Source organism: Lactuca saligna, chromosome 4 (genome assembly GCF_052625555.1).
Source record: "Lactuca saligna cultivar CGN05327 chromosome 4, ASM5262555v1, whole genome shotgun sequence".
Classification (NCBI taxonomy): Eukaryota; Viridiplantae; Streptophyta; class Magnoliopsida; order Asterales; family Asteraceae; genus Lactuca; species Lactuca saligna.
In genome coordinates, this window is record NC_136420.1 from 84,661,110 (window position 1) to 84,675,366 (window position 14,257).

Genomic DNA, 14,257 nt, shown 5'->3' on the forward strand with positions numbered 1-14,257 from the left:
CTTTTTATTAGTGTTGTATCATCTTTTCTTTTGATGGTGAAAACTTTGATTTTATTTGGATTTTATGGTTTCAGTATTGATTTTGATTCAGTATCTGAAACCTTCTGTTTCCAATTTTGATCAGCTGATGACTGAGATTTTTGAGAAGAAACAGAGTGGACTTGAGGACGAGAAGAGATAGAGGATTGTGAGGAGTTAGAAGAGTTAGAATGAGATGACTTATAACGGTATGACTTCTTGATTGAAGATTCTGGGTGACTCTTTTGCTTTTGATTAACGGAAGGACCAACTTTAAAGTTTTGACCTCTTTTAATTCCCGAACCGAACCTGTGCTTTTGGTTGAAATCATTCTCTTAACCGAATCTATACGTTCGGTTATTGTTGTGCTCTGAGCCGAACCTCTGCTTTTGGTTGTTGTTTTGCTCAGAACCGAACCTCTGCTTTCGGTTGTTGTTCTTCTCAGAACCGAACCTCTGCTTTCGGTTGTTGTTCTGCTCAGAACCGAACCTCTGCTTTCGGTTGTTGTTCTGCTCAGAACTGAGACTCTGCGTTCGGTTGTCGTCTCTCTCCGTCGATCCATCAGGATTTTTCGCTGGTTTTAAATTCCTGTCTTGATGTGAGAAATAGGCATTTTGCGATTGCCAAAACTGTTTTCTTTCGGAGAGATTTTTCCTGTATCTCTGATTCCTTTCCCGTTTTTGACTTCTCATCTGCTTCGGTTGATGATGGACGTTAGCTTTAGGTTTTTGATTTTCATTGGTTGAACCACTCTGAACCGATGTTGTTTTGCTTGGAGATGCGACTTCTTTTCCAGGAATTTCTTTCTCTTGAGGGACATCTTTTGTTCCACTGGTACTTGCCACGTTGAAGCAATCGGGTTTATTTAAAGGTTCTGGAACGTATCTGCGTTTGCTTTTCCATGAAGTCCTTTCAGACAGACCTACCGTTTCATCAGCATTGTCAATGGGAGCCGACCAGAAGAACTCATCACAGCCGTCAGCATTGTCTTCGTTCACAATAGCTGTTAGTTCAGCAGTCTGATGTTCGGTTACACCTGTGACTTTGTATACCTGATTCGAAGTGGTCCTAACTTTTTGGTATATAACTGCCTTCTCTACAAGAATCGGGAACTTTTGTTGGGACAACCGAGCGAATTCCACAGAATTTTCTGAGATGAAATTTTTGTGGTTCTCGGGTTCATTTTTGACAAATTCTGAGCAATCAACTGTGTCCTCTACAGAAATTTCACTCATGTTATCGTCCTCATTAAGCTCAGATGCATTTTCAACATCAATTTTATTTTCCGAGCTTAAGTTGACATTCAGTGAGTCAAATTTTTGTATAGTTTCGGTTCTAAGCTTTAGTTTATCATTTTCATCCAAAAGATTTTTGAGCATATTCTTGTGGTCCTTGGATTTTATGAAAGATTCAATTTTGTCCAGTCCATATAAATATGTTGGATTAACATCCTCAGACGGAATAATACTCTCACAATTAAATGCATCAGCATCAATTTCATCTTCCTTAAACTCAAGAAAGGGTAAAATCATGCGATGAATCTTTTTCCCTATTTCACAATTTAAATGAAGCTGAGTAATATTAGTATAAAGACGTTTGGCAATCAGACAAAAAACATTTCGCTGTTTCAAAAGCTTTAAATTATCTCTTTGCAAATAGATGTTTTCATCTTTTATTTTGATTAACTCTGACTCCTTCAGTTCGATCCACATCCGCCGTTCCTCACTCTTCGAAGACACCCTGCTTAATTGATCAGTTAGGTTAGAATTGGTGACCCGAGTTTGAGTTAAACTACTATCTAGATGAGAGATTCTTGAATTAACACTTTTTAATTCCTTTTCATATGAGCATTGTGGGACTTTAAATGAGACAAAAACTGATTGTACCTTCTTGATCAGTTCATCAAGTTCGCTGAACTGCTCGCTAAGTGGTTTGGCGGTAAAGCATAGATTCTGCTGTTCTTTGTCTTCATTCCCACCATCAGTGTTGTATTCTCTTATCTGAGAAACGTCGGACACCATCAAGCATCTTCCTCCACTGCTCTCTTCTTTCGCTACATAGGCCTTTCCATGTGAAGGCTTCCTCACTTCATCATCTTCAGATTCGGTTGACCAAACCTCCACGCCACCGAACTGATCATCAGCTACCGAGCCCTGCACAATTAAAGCATTCATGGAAGGGTTAGCAGCAGATTTCTTCTTCCTTAACTCATCAAGCTTTTTCATCAACACAGCTTCTTCATCATTTTCTTCATTCTTTTCTGCCATCTTTTTGACGACGCAATCTTTTGCATAGTGGTTCTTTCCTCCACAATAATAGCAGCTCACTCCAGAATCTCCTTCAGCCTTCTGTTCCTTCTTTGCTTCTTCAGCTTTCGGTTCTTCTTTGACTTTTTCAGTGCTATAGCTTCCTTGCCAGTTTCGGTTCCTATTGGTGGGGAATCTCTTCTTGATGAATCTCTTAGGGTTTGACACCATCATAGCATAGTCTTCAGATGTGAGATCATAATCATCCAAGTTGAGATCTTCGTCCTCTATCACAGCTTTGCTTTTCGACAGGAGTGCTAATGAACCCAGACTTGAAACCACGGTCTTCTCCTGCAGCACGATCTTTTCCTGAGATTTTAGGATGCCCACCAGTTTCGCCAAAGAATAGGATTTGAATTGCTCATGTGCTTTGACTGTGGACACAATTGCTCTCCACTCAGACCTGGGTCCATTTAAAAAAGTAACCTTCTGTTCAATAAGCTTCCTTTCGATGTCATGTTTGATCATCTTGCTAAGAAGATGATTGAAGCGATCAAACGTTTGAGTCACTGTTTCTTCTGTTCCTTGCTTGAACTCACCAAACTCAGACAAGAGTAAGGTTTGAATGGAGTGTTCAAGGTCTTCATCTGTAGAGTACAATTCACGTAGCCTGTCCCATATCTCTTTAGCAGTTGTGCATGAACTTACCAGCCTAAAGGTATCGGATTGAAGAGCAAATCTAATCAATCTTAGTGCTTTGATATTGCACTGAAATTTAACTTTTTCATCTTGCGCTACATCTTTAACATCTTTCAGGAGATCATTATACTCCTTTTGAGTTTTAATAATCCTTGAAGTTGCTGAATGAGAAAACGGTCTAGAGATAATTGCTTCCCAGATGAGGTATCCATTATCCTCAGATCCTATGACATAATCTTCAAAGTGATTCGCCCAGACTTCATAATCATGGGTGTAGAGGATGGGAATCTTTGTCGTTGATCCAATGTTGTTTGAAATATTGATGGGATTGGATTGTGACTCGTCCATAATTGATCGAATAACCTGTTCAAAGATCAGACTTGTAATATATCGAATTAGGGCAAAGATAATAAATATTGAGATACGTCAATTATGAGATGACGGCTCAATAAATATCAATGAATGCGGAATAACCCTAATCGAAGCTTTTTCACAGAAAAGAAGTGTATGGATTACACAGCCTCCTGCTCTGATACCAATTGATGAGTTTAAAACAAACTTAAAGATCGATTAGATCTATGAAACAGGTAGATGAATGACTAAGTAAACAATTAAGAACAAGCTAATGAATCAAAAGGTGTCGAATGATTCAATAAAAAATCCTCAGAAGAGCTCGATAAAGAACGTCAACTGTAGAGGATTTTAGGGTTTACAATATTCAATGAGAGTGACGACTGTTACTATACGCATACATGCATGCATATATTTATAATGAAACCCTAACAGTTTTTCTAAGAAAAGGAAGGCTAATCTAGCTGAACACGGATTGACAAGCCCAATCCGGTTGTAAAACAAAAGGGCCCAAGACGCAACTCTATTATCTTCAACAAATTTAACTCCACAAGAAACCTCACAACGTGGCGGCTACATTTTGCCTAACTCTTAACCCTAATAATGAATAATACATGACTATTTATAGGGAAAAGACAAGTCTTGGGCTTTTAACCTACACTTCATCAAGGGGCCCATTGTCATCATCCATGGAGTGCTTTGAAACCCTACAATCCCCCCCTCAAAGTATGGAATGGATGACAATGCTTTAACTTCCAAAACAAGCATCTAGCAAATAACAAGATCTTGCAACGAGGAATAGATGAAGCAATCCACGAATCTTGATTCTTCAATAGTCTTCAAACACGGGCTCTAGGATATATAAATCAAGCACTAAAGTAATGTCTTTAAACTTCATTTTCGAATGTAATCCCAAAAAATCTTCATGAAAACCAAACCCGCCATAAAAACCCATTGCAGAACAAAGAAACCGAATCACTTCTTGTTTTTGAAGAGCTCCCCCTCCAAGTCACAAAGATCTTCAAATAAGCTAATGATATAAGCCATCAAAAAATATCATGTAACAACCCAAACTTTAAGATTCGTAATGCCGTTTGATCGAGAAAACACTAGAAGTCGGAGATATAACAAGTCCTTAGCAGAGCTCGATAAAGAACTTTCGCTGTAAAGGATACTTCTTTGTAAACACTTTAGCAGAGCTCGATGAAGAACTTCCACTGTAAAAGCTACTTTCATAATTCTACCACAAGCTTTATCAAAAATCTTCAAATTTGAAAAGTTACAAATCCAATTTCGAATGACCATACCAAATTCTCCCCCGATTTATAATCAAAAACATGATTATAAAGCCTTCAAATGGTCATGAGAATGATCTTGAATGGATAAAAATTTACTAAGCTCCCCCGCGACAAAATGATATACACAATGAAGTATAAAACCCAAAAAAAAAGTCATGAAGAAATTGACGTTATCATGAAAAATGACTTTCCGAACCGCCAAGACTTGATGGAATCTTTAATTTTCTGTTCACAAAAAAATATGTGAGTTAAAAAATCCAAAACTGTTCACCGACCCTCAAATTTGTTAACTTTTCTAAATATATGGCAGAAACTGTCACTTGCTGAAAGACAGGGGTTGGAATGGAAATTCTGCATCAACACACCCCTTCATTTGTAACAAAAACTGGAAATGGTCCAAAAATACCAAACTGTGAAAACAAGAGGGACCAAAAGTGCCAATTTGCTGAAGTTTTAAGGACCAAAAATGAAACATTATGTCTTCTTTCCCATTTTAATCAACCAGATGCAAATCGCATGTGAACTGTGAATCAAAAAAAAAAAAAATTAACTCCCATAAATCATTCTTTACGAGCACTGAGTTCATTTGTAAGATGCAAATTAAGTCCATCCTTATTTCCAATTGCGAGAGGAGAACTGACTTCGAGCCATTTCAACTGCGAAACCATACAAAATACCGACTGCGAGAACATGTTCGCTTTCATTCTCGATGTGAATCTTAGTCAACCCGGAATCCATAGATATCAAGCGAATCTCAATCTATACTACCTCAACAAAAATGAGTGCGAGCCCAGAAGGACGAGCTCCAATAGTTCGCGTTGATTCTGTTCAATCCAAAACAACCATTTGAAGTGCCTGTGACTGGATGCGAGCATTACAAGCTTCAAATATACCAACAACAAACAGTTAAGTATGAAATCGGTCTTCATTTTTCCTTTTGAGTGGATATGAGTGCGAACCCAAAATCCAATTCCGAGTCCGAGTCGATCACAGGTGAAACAGTTCGTACCCAAAAGATTCAAGACTTCAATTTTGACTTTTATTGTTTGACTTGCAACAACATCTACTGATTCCGATAAAATCCAATCCCGATTTCATTGGTTCCGATCATCACCGTTCCAAAAAAAGTTTCACAATTTCGATTTGATCTCCAAATCCCAAATAAAATCTGATTCCCTCATTGATCTCGAAAAACATTGACCATCGAAACCCAACGCTTGACAACACCGAAATCATCTCCTCAAATCGATTTCCAAATCAAACTTGATTCAATCAATAATTATCACCATCTTTATTTTTTCTTGATGTTCGTCAAAAATATTACATTCACTGATTTTTAGATCAAAAACATTATTTCCAATCATCCAAATTTTCTAATTCAAACCTCAAAACATCCAAATCAATTTAGCAAATCGCCCACAATCAATGATTTACGAATATGGATTCTCAAACAAATCAATTGAAATAGACACAAGAAATAACAAGATCGATCAAATATCGGTTACGGTATGAATCGAAACAGGAAACAAGCAAAATCACGAACTCAATCTAGAACCCATCATTGAAAAGATTATATCGATTGAAAGAATCTGTTATCAAAATTATGAAAGGTGCGAACTCAATTTGGAATCGATCAGAATATAAGAATGCTTAATCAACATACTGTTGAACCCTTAATTTGAATATAGAGTTTTGACTTGTGAATTGCGATTTCAACAACAATATAAGGGCTAAACGATGAACAATAGTAAAAAAATAATGGGCTCAAGAATAGTACAGGATCGAATCAATGGCTAAATCAAGGGAAATAGATCTGGAAAGCAATAGAATAATATTGGATTAAACAATTGATTAGATCCAACAGTGATTAAGAATGAAATACGAGATGGATTAAAATAATACCCAGATGACCAGTAGAATACAACATAAATCTTCATGAACAGTCGCTTGAACAGAATTTTGATTCCAAGATGCCAAGACACCAATAATCTTCAATAACTTGTGCAGAAAATCATCAAACCAAGAACCGATACTTCAAAAATCAATAGATTTTTAAAGATCCGCTCTGATACCACTTGTTGGGATTAAAACCCTAACTGAGATTTGATGAACAAGATGCGGAAAATAAGAACAAACACAAATATGAAGATTATGTCGAATGATCACTCGATTTATTGAATTGTGAGGAACAAATTACACTTAAGAAATAAGAATCTAACTCTACAAGAAACCTCACAACGTGGCGGCTACATTTTGCCTAACTCTTAACCCTAATAATGAATAATACATGACTATTTATAGGGAAAAGATAAGTCTTGGGCTTTTAACCTACACTTCATCAAGGGTCCCATTGTCATCATCCATGGAGTGCTTTGAAACCCTACGGTTTGTATATGTATTCTTATTTAATTACATGAATGAGTTGTGGTATATGTGTACCTGTATATATGTATGTATACGTGTTTGTGAGTATTTGTATGTAAATGTATTAATAAACATTATAGTGTTAAACCATTAAACGAGTAATGGATCCCGTATGTGCAAATGACTTTATGAACGATATTAATAGCTATAAGTTGATGAAAATATAGATATACATGTATAATAGAGGTGTGAAAAAAAACGAACCGAATAAAATGATGTTTGGTGCCCGAGAAATATAAAATAAGAAAATTTTGTAGTTAATCCGTAGCTAATTACATACGGGATAGCTACGGAATTCTTTACAGAAAGTATATTCCGTGGCTAATCCATAGTTAATTACCTAAGGATTAGCTACGAAATATGCGTTCCATTAGAATTTCGTAGCTATTTCTTAGGTAATTAGCTATGGATTTTTCTTATTTTCTATTTTTCGAGCACCAAAGATTGTTTTTTCAGTTTGTTTTTTTCACACCTCTATTATACATGTTTATCTATATTTTCATCAAATTATAGCTATTAATGTCGTTCATAAAGTCGTGTGCATATTCAGGATCAAATACTTGTTTCACGGTTTAACATTATAAAGTTTATTCTTTTCACCAACTTTGATGGGTTTATGTTTGTATATGTATATTTATATACATGAATGACTTTTGGTATATGTGTACGTGCATATGTGTATGAATATGTGTTTGTGAGTACTTTTATGTGAATGAATTAATAACTATTATAGTGTTAAACAGTTAAACGAGTAATGGATCCCGTAAGTGCACACGATTTTATGAACGCTATTAATAACTATAAATTGGTGAAAATATAGATAATCATGTATAATAGAGGTGTGAAAAAATGGAAAAAATAAACGACGTTTGGTGCCAGAAAAATCTAAAAAAAAAAAAGATCCGTAGCAACTCCTTGTTTCTAAAACTGTATCCCGTCATTTCCTCTACCTCCGCCAAAATAGGCGGTGGCGCATCTGAAGATTTCTGACTCCTTCTCGGATTCTGAATCAGCTTCTTTCTGAGCTTGATCTTCCAAATCAAGGTTTTTTAATGAAATGTCAATATCTTGATATTCCTCCATTGCTACCGGGTTTCTGAATCACTTTTTTGATAGGATTCAAGAAATATGATTTCGGAGACGAAATCAAGAGGGAGAACTTGTAAAGAGAGGGTTTCTTCTTTCTTGATGTTGATGATTTGGTTATGGACGAAAAATTTGAGGTTTAACTATGGAACTTGCGAGAGAGGTGACAGTGACTCTTGCGATAAAATCATGAGAAATATTTATTAGGATATCAATTTTTATCAAACATGAATTTGTTTAAAGTCTTTTTTTAATAATAATACTTGAAACGAATTGTTAACCGGTAACCAATTTGTGTATTTATGTTGTGGAGCATGACATACACGTTTAAGTCTCTTTTTCGTATGACTTACGACTAAATCTGAGAGGGTTTTATTGCATTTTTATGTATTTTATGTATACGGAAAATTGTTACCTTATATTTATTTTTCACCACTCATTTTTTTAATGTCATCTTAGCTTTCCACCAACTCATTAAAATCCAGGGAAATTCTCATGTTTACCTATCTTTTATTTTTTATTTAAAAAAAATACATTTTATACAAATATTATATTCATTTTCTAGGCAACTAAAACCATGAATTTTAATACATTTATTTTTATAACTTTTTAGTGTGTGTATATATATATATACACACACACATACTTTAAACTGCACACCCTATACCACACCCATAATGTAGTGTTCATGGCTGCAGTTTAGGCTCCTTTTAAGTTTTACCTTTCACGCACATTCCATGTCCAACCTAAAAACGAAAACTAGGTAAGGTAAGATCAATATAATATTTATGTTCACTAAAATCCCATTAATAGAAATCTCATGATATAAACAGCTTTTCAATAAATATTTTCCAATGATCACTGTGATTATGCCTTACTATTTTTTATTTTATTTAATACCAGTTTGTTCAAAATAAACTACCTTTTCATAAATTGCTTTAAGATTGTTTTTAACAAATATATGGAGGGTTTTTTTTTTAAATATTTTAAAAATAACTTTATGTTTTAGTTATATATATTATTATTTTTAACATCTTTCGTCGACTCATTTGCTTAAAAGACATTTATCTGACAACTCCACATATTGATAGGTATAACTCTTTAGTATATTCTTTTTTTTTTCTTTTAGTTATATATTTAAATATCCATTTAAGTTATTTTATAATGCAATCTAGTTTATAAATCATTTTTTACCAAATATTATTAATCCACAACCTAACTTATCAACTTACGAAAAGTTAGCTTTTCCGCTAGTTTTCCAAACAAACCCTTAGGGACAAAATCGAATCTGTAAGTAATTCGCATATCTCACTAAACTCATAAAATAACTCTTATTAATATTTCTTAAAGCTTTAACCTTACTTTCTTCGTAACCACCTCTCTGCAACTACCCTCGATTCTTCACATACATTATTCATATCATGCTTAACTAAAAGGAATTTTCTAATATGTGCCCTAAGGGTAGGGGTGAGAACGGTGCGGTTCGATGTAGTTGTTGGTTAAAACCTCAAGACTAACCGAAAATGCGGTTAATCCATTTTCAAAACTGTTTGGTGCGGTTATTTTTGCGGTGCGGTATATATATTTTTTCGGTTATTAACCGCATGCATTTGGTACAGTTATTTTGTGTGCTTTTTAACCACACTTAGATTTCAAACATGTTTACGAGTTTAAACATATTACTTGTGATTATAAAAAACCGTAAGTTATAAGATAATTAACTTAAATTACAAACAACTAATATCTTAAAAAGGTTAAATCACAAGTAATTAACAATAAATATCTTTAAATTGTGAAATTTCACCATTCTCCAAAGTTAAACATAAGAAAAAATCAACATTTTTGTCTTCTAAAATTTTATCATACTTTCATCAATGAGGTCTTATTTTTAATATTTAATATATTAATAATCAATAGAAAAATTGTATATAACATATGCGGTGCGGTGCAGTTTTTTTTATGGTTTTTGAAAACTAATAACCGCACCGCACCGAAAATTTGCGGTTATTGAAAAACATAAAACCTCAGCATCGGTTTTTATTATGATTGTAGTGTTTGCGGTTAATTTTACTTACGTTGCGGTTTTTGCTCACACCTACCTAACGACATATACAATAACTATTAATTGAAGTATTAGTTATAAGGAATATTACCATAATTAACTATGATAAATAATAAATATAAATAATATTTTTACAATTAATATATTTTACATTTAACTATGATAATATTACAAAATAATTAATGTTTATCATATTTAATTATAATATATTTGTTATAATTAATACTCGTACTTCAATCAATTAATGATTCTTATATGTGCCCTCATTGGCACATATTAGAAAATTCCTAACTAAAAACCAATATGTTAATAATCCACAAATTACCTCTTTTTACGAAGTCATGTTTCTTTGTATTTTATGAGTGGTTAAATTTTCAACAAAATGAATTACTCTTTCATAAGATATATCAATGGTGTATACATTATTCAAAAATAGTGTTTACTATAATAACAACTACGAAAACTACTAACCAACACATTGTCCAACTTTTTACTTTTATACACCTAGTCCTTCCTTAAGTTGTTCGACGAGTTTGAGGTTAATCGTCAAGTATGCCAATCTATGTTTATTACTGATCATATTGATTCCATGAAAATATGTTGGAGAAATTTTAGGTGTTGCAAAAATGAATGTTGTTATATATATATATATATATATATATATATATATATATATATATATATATATATATATATATATATATATATATATATATATATATATATATATATATATGAATCCCATTTGCCCATTATGTTCTTGAAATGCATCATGCGGGACATCGTTAAGCATCCAATCACCATATGTTATCGTCAAAGTCATGTCAAACTCAAGCACCTCTACCTCTCTTGGTTGATACATCAGACATATCTACCGCTCCACGTTAGTCGTTACAATCTTTTTCTACGATATTGCATTTTTGCTTTGTGAAATAAAATTGTCTGGGGCTTTGTTTGGAAAAAATATCAAGTTCACTAGTTGTACACGATATTTTATAAAGTTGTGATTTATCCTTTTTTAAGATATTTTATATCGTGAAGATTTAATGAAATGCATTAATTTTGCAAAGTTGCATGTTATGCTAAGTTTCATTTGAACCAACTTATAGTTTCTTTTGATTTTTTTCCCGCTTGTAAATTAACTTACTGAATTGATAACAATTTCGCACATTTTTAATAGTGGGTGCAGGAGAAGGTTAATGATGGTGCTTGAGAATATTTTTCAAGATACAGATGATATCATCTTAACTTTATATTTGTATTTGGGTATAACCTATTATGGATTGATTAGTGTGGTGGCATGAAAACTGCATGCATAATAATCATATCAGGTTATCTTCATATCTGAAAGTAAGTTTAAAAACAATGAGGTAAATTACCTTATAAATTTGGTGTGTAGCCACAAATGGTTACACGTGTGACGTTGATGGTGTTATGTATCATTCATGAGAAATGGTTCATGATCTCGTGGAAGGGGATTAGTAGCTAGAAATAATCAAGTTCTTTTGCTCCTTTCAAGTATGTTCCCCAACATATATATAAAAATGTTATTCACGAGGATCGTACCATTACTAGAAAATAGTGTGTTTTCCTACAGAAAATAGCTACGGAATAATTCTGTTGCTAATTAGCTACGAATTAGCTAGAGAGTAGGAAGCCCTAATATAGTAACTAAATAGCAATGGAATAACTAAGGAATAGCTACGGATGCTAATCCGTAGCTATTCCAAAACTAATTAACTACGGAATAGCTACGGACTAGTGACGGAAGAAAATAACTACATAATAGCTACAAAATACCGACGGATTTATAATTTCCATTATTATTACTAATACTCCCATTATTATTATTTTTCGTTATTTGACTCTTATAATTTATATTTTGATCATTTTTCTTACATATTTAAGACACAAACAATTAAAAATCATACTAATAATACATTTAATAATAATATTTATAAACATCATAATAATATATAATGATTGTAAAAAATGTGTTAACACACAAAAAAAACAATTAAACAAAAAAAACTACGTTTAATAGATCAATAAGATGAAATAATCTATGTTTATAAATAATAAAAAATGATCATAATAAAGGGAAATTTGTATATTTGTATGTGTATGTATCTATGTATGTATGTGTATATATGTACATATGTGTATCTGTGTGTATTTGGAATGTGTATGTGTATGTGTATGTGTATGTTTATGTTTATGTTTATCTATGTGTGTATGTAAGTACATATGTGTATGTGTGTGTATTTTGAATGTGTATATGTATGTGTATGTTTATGTTTATTTATGTGTGTACCTGTCTACACGTATGCATATCAAAAATCGCAAATATTAATAAGTATTACAATATTAAACCATTAGATGAGTAAGAGATCTCGAAGGTGCACAAAACTTTATAAACGATAAAAATAGCTATAAGTTGATAAAAATATAGATAATCATGTATAATAGAAGTGTGAAGAAAAACGAAGCGAACATTACGACGCTTGGCGTCGGAAAAATTGGAAAAAAAATCATAGCTAATTAGCTATGGATTAGCTATAGATTTTTATTATTTTCGAATTTTTGGGCACCAAACGTCGTTTTTTCCACATCGTTTTTCTCAAACCTCTATTTTACATGATCATCTATATGTTCACCAACATATAGCTATTAATATTGCTCATAAAGTCATGTTCACATTCGCGATAAAGTACTCGTTTCCCGATTGAACATTGTAATGTCTATACTTTTCCACAACTTGTTATAGGTTTATGTTTGTATATGTATTCTTATTTAATTACATGAATGAGTTGTGGTATATGCGTATGTATATATGCGTATGTATACGTGTTTGTGAGTATTTGTATGTAAATGTATTAATAAACATTATAGTGTTAAACCTGTAAACAAGTAATAGAACCCGTATGTGCACATGACTGTATGAACGATACTAATAACTATAAGTTGGTGAAAATATAGATATACAAGTATAATAGAGGTGTGAAAAAAATGAACTTATATAAAATAAGAAAATTTTGTAGTTAATCTGTAGCTAATTATATATGGAATAGCAACGAAATTCTAACAGAAAACATATTCCGTAGGTAATGCACAGTTAATTACCTACGGATTAGCTACGGAAGATGCTTTCCGTTAGAATTTCGTAGCTATTCCGTAGGTAATTAGCTACGCATCAGCTACGAATTTTTCTTATTTTCTATTTTTCGAGCACCAAACATCGTTTTTTTGATTTGTTTTTTTTTCACACCTCTATTATACATGTTTATCTATATTTTCATCAATTTATAGCATTAATATCGATCATAAAGTCGTGTGCATATTCAGGATCAAATACTCGTTTCACGGTTTAAAATATTAAAGTCTATTCTTTACACCAACTTGTGATGGGGTTATGTTTATATATGTATATTTATATACATGAATGACTTTTGGTATATGTGTATGAATACATGTTTGTGAGTATTTTTATGTGAATGTTCAAATAACTATTATAATGTTAAACCATTAAACGAGTAAAGGATCCCGTAAATACCCACGCCATTATGAACGATATTAATAGCTATAAGTTGGTGAAAACATAGATAACCATGTATAATAATAGAGGTGTGAAGAAAACGAACAAAATTGACGACGTTTGGTTTCTGAAAAATCAAAAAAAGAAGAAAAATCCGTAGCAATTCCTTGTTTCTAAAACTGTATCCCGTCATTTCCTCTACCTCCGCCAAACTAGGCGGTGGGCATCTGAAGATTCTGACTCCTTCTTGGATTCTGAATCAGCTTCTTTCTGAGCTTGATCTTCCAAATCAAGATTTTTCAATGAAAGAACAGTATCTTGATATTCTTCCATGGCTTCCGGGTTTCCTGAATCACTTTTTTGATAGGATTCGAGGAATATAATTTTGGAGATGAAATCAAGAGGGAGAACTTGTGGAGAGAGGGTTTCTTCTTTCTTTTTGCTGATAATTTGGTTATGGACGAAAAATTTGAGGTTTGACTAAGTAACTTGCGATAGAGGTGATGGTGACTCTTGCGATAAAATCATGAGAAATATT